At 38.3% G+C, this 14,942-nt stretch overlaps 1 protein-coding gene across 4 annotated transcripts in view; it reads left to right on the top strand.

The window, feature by feature from the left end:
* LOC136826588 (uncharacterized) overlaps positions 1-14,942 on the top strand; it is a 317,540-nt gene that overhangs the window by 214,459 nt on the left and 88,139 nt on the right. The window lies entirely within an intron of this gene.

Below are 14,942 nucleotides of genomic sequence, written 5' to 3'. Positions count from 1 at the left end.
TAGTAAGGAACGCAATCCTTAAGGGATCAGCTACGTCAGCACGGTGCAGGATCATTTAAGCTAGTGTCAGTATAGTTAAAAAAACACAGGATTACCAAAGACATCGATTAAACTTATTAAAGGATATGAAAGTTGAATCCAAAAATGTAAACACGAACAATATATGGAATTCCATCCCTATTTGAAACTGTGCTTACCTAATACGAATGCAATTCCCAACTCCCCGGGGAAAATACTTCCTATTATAAGTGAGGCTATTCTCAGCTATATTAGGCTAGCCAGACCAACTGCTATCCTGTCGTCATTACGGTAACTAACATGCGTTTCCAACTATGTATAATAAACACACGCACGTGTGTGCGTGTGTGTATATATGTATATATATATATATATATATATGTATATGTATATATATATATATATATATATATATATAATAATAATAATAATAATAATAATAATAATAATAATTTGTGTGCATATAAATATCTCTGGCCTGGACATTTTTGGTTGGAGGATAGATATTGGGAACGCCTGGAATATTTGCAGAAAGGAGTTTCAGAAAGATATTTAATAAAGTGGACCTGTGAAATGTATTGCAGGGAGAGTGGGGGTAAGTTTTAAGAATAAGGAAGACCTGGATAAGAAGAAGAAGAAGTAGACGAAGGTAAGAGTAAGTGCTTGAATTAGTGCGGAGAAACACCATTAATAAAGACTCCCGGGGATATTTGTGGAAAAGGGGGTTAGAAGAAAACTTGATGAAAGTGTATGAACGTGTGAAAATGAAAGAGGGTCCGCTGAAGACTGAATAAATGGGTGGAATGCGACTGCAGTTAGAAAGAGAAAAGGAAAAAAAAATGGAGGGTAACAGAGACTATTGAAAACGACAAAGGAAGAATGGGCGAGAGATGGGAGGAATCTCTCTCTCTCTCTCTCTCTCTCTCTCTCTCTCTCTCTCTCTCTCTCTCTCTCTCTCTCTCTCTCTCAGATTCCCTATCCCCTTCCTCTTCCCAGGCTGGTGGTGGGAGGAGTGGCTGATGTGGGTAGGAGGGAAGGAGAAAGGTATTTGATTGCATACCAGTGGATGGGATATTATGAAAAGGAATTATAAAACCCCCGGTGCCTTCGATTTCAGCCTTTCAGGTAGATGAGAGAAATGTTAACACTAAAGATATTAACCTTCAAAATTTCTTTTAGCTTAGAAATGTTGATACTCTCAAGCATTAGCATTGATGCTTGTAAATAGATCAGAAATTATAACACTCGCTGACCTTTTTTGTTTTTGACTTTTTTTTTATAATATTTACTGATAATTGGCAGCGCTCTCAGAGATATGTCATTTATTACTTTCTCTAGATATTCAGCTGTTCTTAAAGATAGTAGCAACCATAATCTACTGAAATCTATTCGTCGCCATTTATTTGTATTCCAGCACATACTTCTTTCAGTTACTCTTGCCTTTTAAAACCCCTGATACTGCTTGATAACATTCAGGTTGTTTCTGAAAACTTCGATTTGCTTCTCAATAAAAATAACCGATTTCATCGACCATTTCCGAAATGAGAGAAGAATGTTGAATACTTGAATGCAGGAAAATATTTAAATTTCTCTCTCTCTCTCTCTCTCTCTCTCTCTCTCTATCTCTCTATATCTCTATATATATATATATATATATATATATATATATATATATATATATATATATATATATATATATATATCTATATATATATATAATGTTTTTTTATGGCTTCTACTGCGTGCGTGTAAACTTCAAAGATTGAGACAAACAATTAAACAATTAGGAAATTAATTGTTTGGTAACTTCCGATCATACAAAGTAATATATATATATATATATATATATATATATATATATATATATATATATATATATATATATATATATATATATATATACATGTATATATACATGTATATATACATACATATACATATATATATATATATATATATATATATATATATATATATATATATATATATATATATATATATATATATGTAAAGAAAGAAAGCAGTGTCATAAAATGAGTTTTGTAAACTTACATAATAAATTGTAACCTCACAACACAAGAGAAAAATCTTTTCGTCCATAATATAGGCGTGTTAGATTAAGGGGCTGTTAATAACGGCCTGAAACAGAAACTGGACTGGTAAGAATAAACAAAAGCGTTTAAAAAAAAATTAAGCGGAGAAACAAAAATGCTTTCATGTCGAAGTAAGCGCAGACACTGATAAATACGGACAGTCCGAGTAAATGCAGCGACAAAGAATGTCAAATAAATGGAGAGACAAGGTGAGGGGGGGGAGTATATTGTGTGGGGGACTCAATAAGGAGGAGGGTTTTTTGGGGGTTCGTTGGTGAGGAGGAGGAGGAGGAGGAGGAGGAGGAGGAGGAGGAGGAGGAGGAGGAGGAGGAGGAGCCGATAGAGAATAGATTTTCCGGCTAGTTGGAAATGAAAGGCATGGGGAGAAAGGCTTGATAATTTATGGAAATGAAAGGGTAAAGGGGTCCCCGAAACTACAGCTGAAATGGATGAGATGATGGTGCATACTCGGGGTAGGCCCTTACAGCTCTGCCCCTCACCCCCAAAAGCGAAATTAAACGGATGCGAAAATACATCAAATGATTGGTGAAAGCATCATATCCCTTTTAATTATCGTAATTATTATCGTCGCTACTGCTGCTTGTGTCGGCGTTACTTTCTGTGTGATGTTGCTGACTTTAATTATTATTATTATTATTATTATTATTATTATTATTAGTAGTAGTAGTATTATTAGTAGTAGTAGTAGTTCCTATTTTCTTCAACAGACGGGCATCACTTTTTCTTTCCATCCTTCACGTCTTCTACATCCCTTCCTTTTTCCCAACCCAACTGCATATACGCCTCCTTATCCCTCTTTCCATCAACCCGTTCCCCCTCCCTCTCCCCTTCCCACAGAATGGGAGCGAATGGTAGAGCTCAGTGATTGTTGTGCTCATAGGAGGTAATGAGAGTAACTGCTTCAAATGCGAGTTTTGCGTGCACGGCGATCTTTGTTTGGAGAAGATTTTGAGAGAGAGAGAGAGAGAGAGAGAGAGAGAGAGAGAGAGAGAGAGATTACCTCCGATCCTCAAGATTATTCGTATTTCATTTCAAGGTTTGCCCTCGACTGGAATATTTATGTGTTGCAGCCACTGATATTCTTTGAAGCGCATGGTGCAAGTATCCTAAATTTCAGTTCTTCGATATCACTGTCCTTTTTTAGTATCAAGCTCTATTTTAATAAATTAATAATGATAAATTAATCATTATATGTGCTAAGTCGTCAAAGTGGCATACATAAAACTCGAACGTCGTTTGGCACTTACAAGCTTCTTCAGCGTGAATTTACGATGACGTTAAGACTATAAGCACAAATATAATAATGAGCATTAAGTGTGTGTGTGTGTGAGAGAGAGAGGGGGGGGAGGTCGGGCACATCCTCCACGCCAAATAAGGGGAATATGCGTCCTGGAAATATTTATCAGTTATCTATAGACAGTGAAATTTGAGGTATAAGCATAAGCAGCAAATAAAAATAAGTAAATAAAGTTTGAAACTGCGCAAAGATAAAACCGTTTGATCAGTGGTCTATGGGAAAATATATTCTCGCTAAATAAGTTCTTACAATATACGTTATATGTAGCCCCCTTCTTCCCCCGCTCCCCTACCCTGGAGACGAGGGAAGGGCGCAAAGGAAAGGAAGCCTGATTTCTTCCCCTTTCTGGTTGTGCCATTGATAGAAGATACCGTGAGAAGAACTTATTTTTTGTCCTTTCTGTCTCTTTCTTTGTAAATCCAGATGAAGTGTTCCGCCGCATGAGATACATCCCCAGGTTATGCTGGTATTTCCCACCTCATATTCACATATCCACTATATTGTATTGGGTTCCCTACTGGTTTGTCCAGGATGTTGCGGTTGTGCTTGCTCCCTGTTTGTATGCAAGCGCACAGATGCTCACACGCACACAGCAAGCGTACAAACGCGCACATACACCCTTTAATGGTTCTTTGCATGGTAAAAGCTAATGGTTTCTTGCGTGTGGTTGCATATAAGAAATGGTGTCATATTATGCATGAAAGTGAGTGTTGGATAATGTACACGAATCTCGGTGAGGTGTAATACTCTAGTGATGTGCATGTTCTGCGCTCATTTACTTTGCTTTGTCATTAGATTGCAACAACTTGAAGAAAGGAATGCAAACAATTGCAAGGTGTCTCCTTCTGCTGTGGCCTTCCTTGTTTGTTTTCCCTACTTCGCCTACTCATGAGTTTTCTATTCGGATGCCATGCAAAGGCCCTCTTTTGGGGCCGGTTTCATATTGTATGCTTGCTTTTCGTAGGTTGCACTCAAAAACTGGATAGATATTCGGATAAGAGGGCAAAGCCGCAGATTGGCTAAAATATAGGAATATATAGGCTGTATATGCAAATGATATAAAAATACATTATAATAAAATATATATTATATATATATATATATATATATATATATATATATATATATATATATATATATATATATATATATATATATATATATATATATATATATATATGTATGTATGTATATATGTATAATGATAGATAGATATAATTGTTTTTAGTGAGGCACATACCCTGGGAATATTTTAATCTAATATTCTTATCCTGTCAGGAACTTGCGTGAATACTGGATCATATTCCTCGCCCTGAATGACTGTATCTCGGTAAATCCTCCCGACGAGACCCTCATGTCACACTCCTGTTCGTTTACTCCTAGTTAGGCCATAATGAAAGTAATGCCTTCTCTCATCACGTGAGCGGACTATGTCTAATGGCGGAGGAGAGCCTGGAGGTTGTGGATGAGCTGGCGGGGATGGGAGCGGGGTGGAAGAAAGTTGGGGGGCGGGAAGGATGGCGGAAGGATTAAGGAAGGAGTTAGTAATGGCCTTTGGATGGAGGGGTGGAGAATTGCTTCTGCAGGCGTCACTATTGTTTATATCTGACCTTATCCCCTCACCCCTCCCCTTCCCCATCGATAATGCTCATGGCCGCCTCTTGCTTCTAATCTGGACAGGAGAATATATGATGAGGATTTGGGCTTCTTTGATTTTCCATTTTCTCTGTTGAGATGGTGGCTATAAGTTAGCGCTTTGCACGCTCATCGTTTCGTAGTACGAACGTCTGACGACTGCGTTCTCGTTTTTTTTTTTTTTTTTTTTTTTTCTGATGTTTGTTCTTGTATTTCTCGTGACTGGTGGCACTTCCTCATGCTCTAACCAACGCGTCGCTAATGCTTAGATTTTGCTGCAATCTCTGATAGTCCCCCCCAATTTTTTTTTACTGTTAACTAAGAGAAAGAGAGGGAGTGGGAGAGTTAGAGAGAGGGAGCGGAGTTCGTACGTCGCGAGGCGTCAAATCAGATTATGTTGGTTGACGTTTAGCTGTCAAGGGCGGCTCTTTAATCGCTTTAACGTTAGCGCGGCTTGTCATACAAAATTCTTAAATTTGCGGGGACTTGTTAGTCGGGTGCAAACACATTAACTTTGATCAACTGCCTCGCTACATTTTCAACAAAAGCCAACTTAGGGGGAACCCATTTTTCCATGTTTTGCTTTTTTTTTTTTTTTTTTTTTTGTCGTGGCCTTTTTCACGATGTTCCGGTGGTGCAGTGGCTTTCGGTTTCCAGTACCTATTGTTTTCTGTGGTTTAATCATTTTTCATTGCGAATATTTTCATTCTTTTTTCTGCGTTTTTATGAGCGTATATTTTTCTCTCCACCTTCCTTTGCTCTGCCTGTTCGTCTCCGCCCTCTTTTACTTCTTACTCTCCCATGCCCTTTTCTTGCAGCTTCTCCTCGGAAATTTTCTTTCTTTGCTACACCGGTTTTCATTTTCCATTCACCCTTTTCGTCTTTCTCACGTTTGAGCAGCTTTTCATCGGTCTTAACCCCTTTTTCTTGCTGCATCTTCCTTTAAAATGTTCAGTTTTCTCTTTCCTAACCGTCTCCTTTTCCTCTCCCACTTTTATCGCATTTCCCCCCCTGTTCCTTTTGGACTTTTTCATTCCCTCCTCAGGCTCTCTTTACTTGCTTGCCTCTTTCTCTCCCCTTTTTCGCTAGTTCAGCCCTTTCCTTTTTCGTTCCTCTTCCTCACCCGTACTTTCTTTCTCGCTCTCCCTTCGGTCTCTTGTTCCTCTTCCGCTTTTCTTTCTCATTTTCTCCGTTTTCTTTCCTTTTCCCTCTTCTGCTCCTCCCTGTACATTCGTGACCACCGACTTTCCAATCTGTGTAATGACCCGGCGCCCACATGGCAAGCAAATTAGGTGATGACTCTGTTTATTTTTATGATAATTGACATGGCATGGATGTAAATAATAAATACTTATTTTATAAAACACGATGATCACACACACACATACAAAGAGAGAGAGAGAGAGAGAGAGAGAGAGAGAGAGAGAGAGAGAGAGAGAGAGAGAGAGGGTGTGTGTGTGTGTATGCGAGTAGGCGCTCGAGCAATGCTTTCGAATACACGGGAATCCATTCCTGGCACAGGATATTGTTAACTAAGAATGCAGAATTGGAGATGTGGAGAGGGGGAAACTGAGAGAGAAGACTGATACAGAGAGAGAGAGAGAGAGAGAGAGAGAGAGAGAGAGAGAGAGAGAGAGAGGGGGTTGAGAGAGCGAATGTGCGTGTTTAGGGCAAATCTTTTCTGACCATTAGTAAGCCATAAAGAAGATGCCAAAATTCTCCAGGGCAAATTGTCTTTCATACTCGTAGTATATTTACTTTTATCGTAAGTTTGGGAAGAAAAAAAATGAGATACAACTGTGCAGTGGGTGAGAGCACTGCAATAAAATATTTAATCACTTGCAGGATCAAAGTAATTATCACTCAGATTGCGGAAATTACGTCTGAGATTCATTTTAAGCGCGTTATCTCCTGCAAGTATCCACGTAATTATAATCGATATTTCACGATGATGTAATGGTAATTTGAAACTGCTACCGTATTAAAATCGCGCCTATGGACCGAAAAAAAGTTCTTATTTACAGTTGATTGAAACATTTATGTTATTAAAATTAGTCATTCATGGCGCCCACTATTTTATTTTTGATAATTAAAAGTGAAATCATCGACCGATGATGAATAAATTATGCATTTAAATTATGCATTATCCTTCCCCCCTAAATTACTCTTTTAAATGAAAGGGATCAAAAAGGTAATTCTATTGGCTTTAATTTTACATTTAAATGGTCCATTCTTACCGCAACGCGTAATGGGGAAAAAAAAGTAAATAAGAATATAGAAAAAGAACCAACTGACGGATATTTGAATAACCGGAACCTTTATTTTGAAGTCTGAAGGGAAACGCTGGGTTGACTCACAAACTTGCATCGCATTACAATAACTCATTAACATTCGACTGAACGCTGACTCTTAAATGATATAATCAAAATAATGACGTCGACATAATTAAAAAGAATTATGAGGGGGCTTATGTAAAGTCCCAAAAATAAGGTCGTGTATGGTTGTCATTATCCAGCTGTTTTGACTCATAATACCCGAGGTAAATTTAACGTCAGATTAGAACACGTTGTTTATGGGCAATGCTGGTCGTGTGTCTGCAACCGTATTAAAACCCCCAAAATATTAAGGAGAGACAAACACAACAGAAAATACATTTTAAATGGTGAATAATAATACACAAAATATGTATACAAGTGTATATATATAAATATATATATACAGTATGTATATATATATATAATTATACACAGATACACACACACACACACACACACACACACACACGGGAGCGCGGTACTCTGTTCCATTGTATGCATGTATGAGTAAATATCCCACAAAACTGACCAAAACCCAAATAGAAACATGAGCGTAGGAACTCATAGACGTCCGTTTCTCATCATTAACTGTCAAACTTTCCAATAAAGGTAGATGGAAATGACTGTTATAACAGTATCATTTCGACAGACGCGTATCCAGGATAATATAACGGATGAGAATAATAACCAAACAGCAAAAGTCTCATTTTACTGTCCGTCTGTTCTCTCTTTTTTTCTCCCTTTTTTTCCCGCTCTAATTCTTTTGCCTTATGAGTTTTGTGCGTGTGCATGTGTTGGGGAAGGGGTTTGCTTAATCGAGTTTTCATAATCAGGGAAGAATGCGACTTATTGCCCTGTGATTTAAGGGTCATTTTTTATCATGTGAGCTATGACTTTTTCGAAAAGGGGGAGGGGAGAGGGGGAGGGGGTGTTGCTGGTTCAATATACGAGTGACAGAAGACAGTTTAGATACAGGCTGTTTTAGAAATCCCACGGCTTCTGATGTTGATTACATCACATTAGGATTTACTTTTATGGTTGAGGTATAAAGCGGAGCAAAAGTTAGGAAAGGAGGAGCAGGCGTGGTTTTTTCGGGAAGAAGAGGAGAGCGGGGTGGGTAGGGAGAGGAGGGGCCAAGAGCAAGAGATGTCGTTTGCTGAGAATACGTGGGCGGTTTGAGGGTCCTTATTGCCAAGCACTACATTGTTGTGGACTGAAGTCTTTGAATAAGTGGTATCGTGTTTAAATACATGCATACATGATATTATATATATATATATATATATATATATATATATATATATATATATATATATATATTACTGTATATATATGTGTGTTATATATATATATATAATATAATATACATGTTTATTTATTTGAAGATGGCAGTCAGGGGATTATTTTACCTTTCAAGTGTAAGTAAGAAATTATCCCACACATGAGTGATTGCTTGTTATTCACAATACCCGTATCCAACTCGTAATCACTCTTTGTCGAAATTACCAGCGGGCAAACTTACGGATGCGTTTCACGGTATCATATGCCGTTGTGATTTATGGGAATAGCCAGTGTGCCATGTGAAATCATTTAACCAGCCACCAGTCTATCAACGAATCTCGGTTGCGTAACGAGAAAGTGAATTACAAAATGCCCAGAATGATATATGCACATGTACCGGGCATAATCCACTCCCTCTTTTTTTGTGTGTTCATTGTTGATACATTTATAATACTAGTGATTGGATGGTGTTGCACCGATATCGTGGATCTGAAAAAATATTCTTAGTACTGTTTCCTTTGTCCGCTTCATAATATTGTACCGTTAGATATATATATATATATATATATATATATATATATATATATATATATATATATATATATATATATATATATATATATATATATATATAATGTGTGTCTGTCTTTTTATGAACCAAAAGTTCTACTTTGATTGGTCAGTTTAAATGTAATGGAAATAACGATTACTTTCGTTGTTGCCATATATATATATATATATATATATATATATATATATATATATATATATATATATATATATATATACACACACACACACACACACATACATACACATATACAGTGTTTGCGATAGACTTTAAAAACCAATTGCCATCAATTCCTGCTGTCCCAGCATATACAAGGTCAGTCTCCCCCGGAATCTCCTTCGGAGGATTTCTCGCCCAATCCTCTCCATCATCTCACTCCCGGCTCTTGAATACCCCTCCCCCGGTTTCTGTTATCGTCTTTCCGTGTTCCCCAGTGGGGCACTCCTCCCGAATGGGGAAGGGGTAATTTGGGGGAAGGGGAGAAGGAGGAAGAGGGAATTCTCCTCCTGCACCTTCTCCTCTTCCCAACCAATAACATCTGACTAGAACTATTTCCAAAATCCATTTCCGCTATCTCCCCTCATCGCATCCTCTCTCTCTCTCTCTCTCTCTCTCTCTCTCTCTCTCTCTCTCTCTCTCTCTCTCAGGTTGTTCACTTTTCCTTTCTTTCCTCTCCTCCTAACTCCATTTTCCTTTCCTTCCCTCCCAATCTCCTCACATACACAACCCAATCTCCTCTTTCCAATTTCGGGACTTTCTGTACAATGCTATTCTGTTCTCCGAGAGGACGCCGATGGTATTACCTCCTTTTTTCCAGAACTGACAGAAGAGATGTGGAAGTGTACATATGTGGGTATGTACGGGCACGTGTGTGTGTGCACGTATGCCTGAAGTGTTTTTGAGTACACTTCGTAACGTTATGCGCTTTGGAAGTTCGTTTGTCTGTTTCTGGCAGCAGACATTTCTCACTGATTTTCATTTTTCCTTCATTTGTGTTTGTTGAGATGACATAGAAGTCGTCATAATAACGCCCTAAGATGCATATATGTACTGTACACACGAAAACACAAAACTTTCATGTATATACAGTTCATATATGTGTGTATGTAGGTTTAAATATGTGTCTGTACGGTTCATATTTATGTACGTGGATACAAGGAGTTAAAAGTACTGTGGGCGCATGAGTGTATGTGCGCGGGAGAGAGCGCATGCGCCTGTGTCCGTCCAGTGTTTCATTAGGGTAATGCCTGTTGGTGTCTTACACAATACAAGCTTACCTCTTTGATCCAACATTCTTGGAGCTCTATGAAGAAGAACCACCTTAATGTACCGGAGGCATAGAAGTCATATTGGTTTAACTTCCATGCCAGAGAACTGTACTTGTGTCCTTTATTAATAATCAAAAGAAGACAAGTGCACTGAAAGAGAGAGAGAGAGAGAGAGAGAGAGAGAGAGAGAGAGAGAGAGAGAGAGAGAGAGAATTTTGTCTAGCAAATCAAACCTAAAAATCAAAGGGGAATAGATACATGAAAATGGTTTCCTGCCTTCATTACATTCATTGCTCAAACAACGCAACATTTTATCTTTCACTTGTAACACCAGCGGCACTTACTGGTTTAAAATCCCCTTTGGTGGATGTACCAGGCAACTGCGAAATGTATGTTATAGTACGGAAACATTTGGAAATACATCCACGAAGTATTGTTTATTGACGTTGCGCTTGATATGAGGCCATTCAGCATGTTTGTGCGTCTGTATGTGAATACACCGCATAGGGATCATGGTATCATACATGTCTCGAAAGAAGTGACCCCTGGCACTCCAACTAATGTCGTCACTTTGCTAGATAACCCACTGATTAAATTCCTCTCTAAACCAAGATAAATTAAAAAGATAATTTCATTTTATTGTTCGTTTATTACTGAAACCCCCAATGATTATCTTAATGAAAAATGTATATTTTCTCAAAAATTAATAATAAATCGCTATGAACAATATTCAAGTTTTCTTTATAACAAAAATTCCACAATATTAAGGTATTTATTGCATTCATATTGGGTTTCATGCCATGCTAGTAAAATGGTTATGATAAATGCTAACCCACAAAGAGAGAGAGAGAGAGAGAGAGAGAGAGAGAGAGAGAGAGAGAGAGAGAGAGAGAGAGAGAGAGAGAGAGAGAGATTTACTATATACATTTTAATTAGCGTTCTCCCTCTCAAAATCTAAATGGACAAACATGCAGATAATGCCCGATTATTACCTTTCAGTCCAGCTATATAGTACACCCCGATTTATGCAGTGTAAATCGGTTAAATGGTATTAGCCCCCTTCTAAGGTATTCAGGAAAGGTTCTGCCAGATTTTTATATGTAAAATTAACTAGTTTTTAAAAAACATCAACTTTGACTTTCGTATCTTGAATTTTGTAACGTCTTTACTCTGCCATGCAATCTCTCAATACAGATATCCGACCTCTGTGTCCTTGTCTCTTTCTCGCTTAGGATATATACATACATACATACATACATACATACATACATACATACATACATACATACATCTATGCGTGTGTGCGTTAGGGTACATATTTTTATACATCACTGGGTGCACTAATCTATTAAATGAAGTGTTGAAGTTGGCCATTTCTTGTGCATTCAACCATCGTATTGAATCAAGACCAGTGTACGTGAGAGCGTTCTCTGTTTTTATTGCATTTAGTTATCTGCGTATAAACTACACTATATAAGACTATATTCGAGGCGAAGTCATTTAATAGCATACCCACCTTCACATACTTTCATGGTGTGGCATGCATACTTGAGCTTCAGTTGTAACTAGTTGGCGATGTCTCTGCACGTCAATTATTCCCTCTGATGAATATTTAGTAATTTTTTTCACTTTTAATTTTTTTGTTCCGGTACTTGCATCGCAAAGGTTGCGATATGCGATTTTTTTCCTGTTTAAACACCTTTGCGAACTTTATCTCAATCTACACCTTCAGGATGTGTGTCTCCTCTATTAATGTTATCATGTGAATATTACTCAGCGGTCCTGAGTTGAGAAAATATGTAAATGAAGCTGCAAGGCGGAAGAGAGAGAGAGAGAGAGAGAGAGAGAGAGAGAGAGAGAGAGAGAGAGAGAGAGAGAGAGTACAAAGAATAAAGCTAACACCTATACAGTGCTACACTTTTAGCCCTTCGTCCCCACAAAATTTAGTAACATCTTATGCATGGCATAGAGAAAAACCGGATAACTTGACGATTGCAAGATGCACGAAGAACTCCCAAACGGAAATAGGAATAAATTGAAAAGATTTGGAGCTATACGCTATGTTTTGAAAGTAATATAAAAGCAAAATAATTTGCAGAATTTCCAATAAAGGATTCTACAAGGACGCAATATAAAAAATAAAATACCATTAACCCCAAAGAAAAGAATATTTGCGAAGAATGGCAATACGATAGCAGCTGTTGTTTTTTGTTCTCGTTTTCTTAATTTAAAGTTTAATTTGAGGTTGTACTCGCCCGATAACTAAGGTAATAAAGTAATCAACTAATGCATAGCTTTGCCCCTGACGGGACGGTGTAACTTAATGGGGACTTTGCCACCCGCGGAGCGAAATTGCTCTATCCCTTGCAGAAGGCGGGGAGTCAATATTAACCCTTGTGCAGGAAGGACGCCGAGGGCCTTTTTCCCTTGCGCATCGGTCGAGGTGTTAGCGGCCTGTCGTTCACTGAGCATTGATTTGATTTCGGCCGAAGGATTTTTAATATGATTAAAGTCGATTCGCGTTTCTGAAGGAGATCCCGGGTTTCGTTGCCATTATACTGGCAGTGAGTTTTGATTTATTCACATACCATACCCACATATGAAGGATTTTGCTTGCGCTGATTCTATTCTGCCCGCTTTATTATATTTAATTATGCCGATGTACCCAAATGCCTGACCATAAGGATGTTATTCCCTTCCTGAAGCTCGGATCAGGTACTTCTATTCTCCTTTATATAAAGGGCCAGTGGTGAGTCTAGACTGGACGACAGCAAGTCTGAAGATGGAGTTCATTATCAACAGGCTGTCGTTTTTACACACAAAAAGTAAAAGAAGAATATCCATTACGTTTTATATATATATATATATATATATATATATATATATATATATATATATATATATATATATATATATATATATATATATATATTATATATATATATATATATATATATATATATATATATATATATATACTTGCATACTCGCTCTTAGCATTCAGCTTATCTGGTGGAGGATAAATTACGCTGATGCCGTGTGACAGCAATCTCTCTCTCTCTCTCTCTCTCTCTCTCTCTCTCTCTCTCTCTCTCTCATGATTAGGTATGTCTTTTCAAAGAGGTTTTGTACGTATGTTTATAGAATCGGAAGGTCCATGTGTACCAAAACATCTCGGAGAGAAAGAGAGTGGAATGTTGTATATAAGGAAGAAACCTGGGGTAGCTCACACCGTGATCCTGGTGCGGTCACAGCATCCATATGCATGTCCTATGCACTGCGTGTGTAAACACCAGTTCATTTTAGAAGTGGGGGAGGGGGGGAGCTGCGTCATTTCCTCCACTCCCTCCCTACCCTCAGCCATAACGTAGCTCGTTCATTATCAACATCGTCCAACGTCCGGGCAAATTCCGCAAGCGGCGCTGCGCCCCTCAGTAAGAGACATCTTTAATAATGCTACTCCCTATCCTTCCCCCTGCCCCCTTGGAAAAAAAGGAATCCCTCCCAAGTAAATATAAAGTTCCCTAGTTGCTTTGTCTAGTGATGAAAGCCAGCCGATATTAACCATTCGGTGGGCCATTGTTACCGGTAGCCAAGGAGGAACCACACATTATTACAGGTAGTGATTGGCATTACAGACGTTGGTTCCCTGGCCACAAAGAACTAATTGGCGACTCGTTTCTTCTTTCTCGGATGATTTTTCTCTTTATATCTTTTTTTATTATTATTATGATTACGATGAGAGATGGATTTTGCGCGCCTAATTTTCTTCTTGTTTTGGGAAACGGGGGGAAGGGGCGCGGGATGTTGTGTTCGTGTGAAGGGGAGGGGAGGGTGGAGAAGGAGACGGGGCAGTAGGGAAGGAGTCCAGGGAAGTTTTTAAACCGATGCGGTTCAGACATAATTAGCAGAGTTTGGATCAATCAGAAGAGGTCGGGCGGTGTTCGGATATTCCTGTGGATAGCTGGAGTGTGTAGGAGGAGGAGGGGGGGGAGGGGGCTTTGGGATAGGGGTGGCACCACCCAGACCCTGAAACGTGGTCTGTGTTTTGGAAACCATGGAATCTGTCTGGAAAATGAATCTTCAGAAAATGTCTAGATGGAACTATTGGATACATCAGATGTGGAAGTGATTAGTTGGGTTTCATTGTGAAGAGTCTCTCTCTCTCTCTCTCTCTCTCTCTCTCTCTCTCTCTCTCTCTCTCTCTCTCTTTCCTTTTCTTAACGAAGTTTGGAGCTGAATATTTTGATGTAAAAAAAAATGAATGCTAGTAAAACCAGTTTAAGATGAACCACAGGGCGAATAGAGAGGTTGCCACTTCTCCATAAGCTGATAATCTGTTCTATACAGTGTGTGTGTGTGTATGTATGTATGTATGTATGTATGTATGTATGTATGTATGTGTATATATATCTATATCTATATACATATATATATATATAT

Source organism: Macrobrachium rosenbergii, chromosome 41, assembly GCF_040412425.1.
Source record: "Macrobrachium rosenbergii isolate ZJJX-2024 chromosome 41, ASM4041242v1, whole genome shotgun sequence".
NCBI classification, from domain to species: domain Eukaryota; kingdom Metazoa; phylum Arthropoda; class Malacostraca; order Decapoda; family Palaemonidae; genus Macrobrachium; species Macrobrachium rosenbergii.
This window is presented reverse-complemented; position numbering and strand designations above follow the sequence as displayed.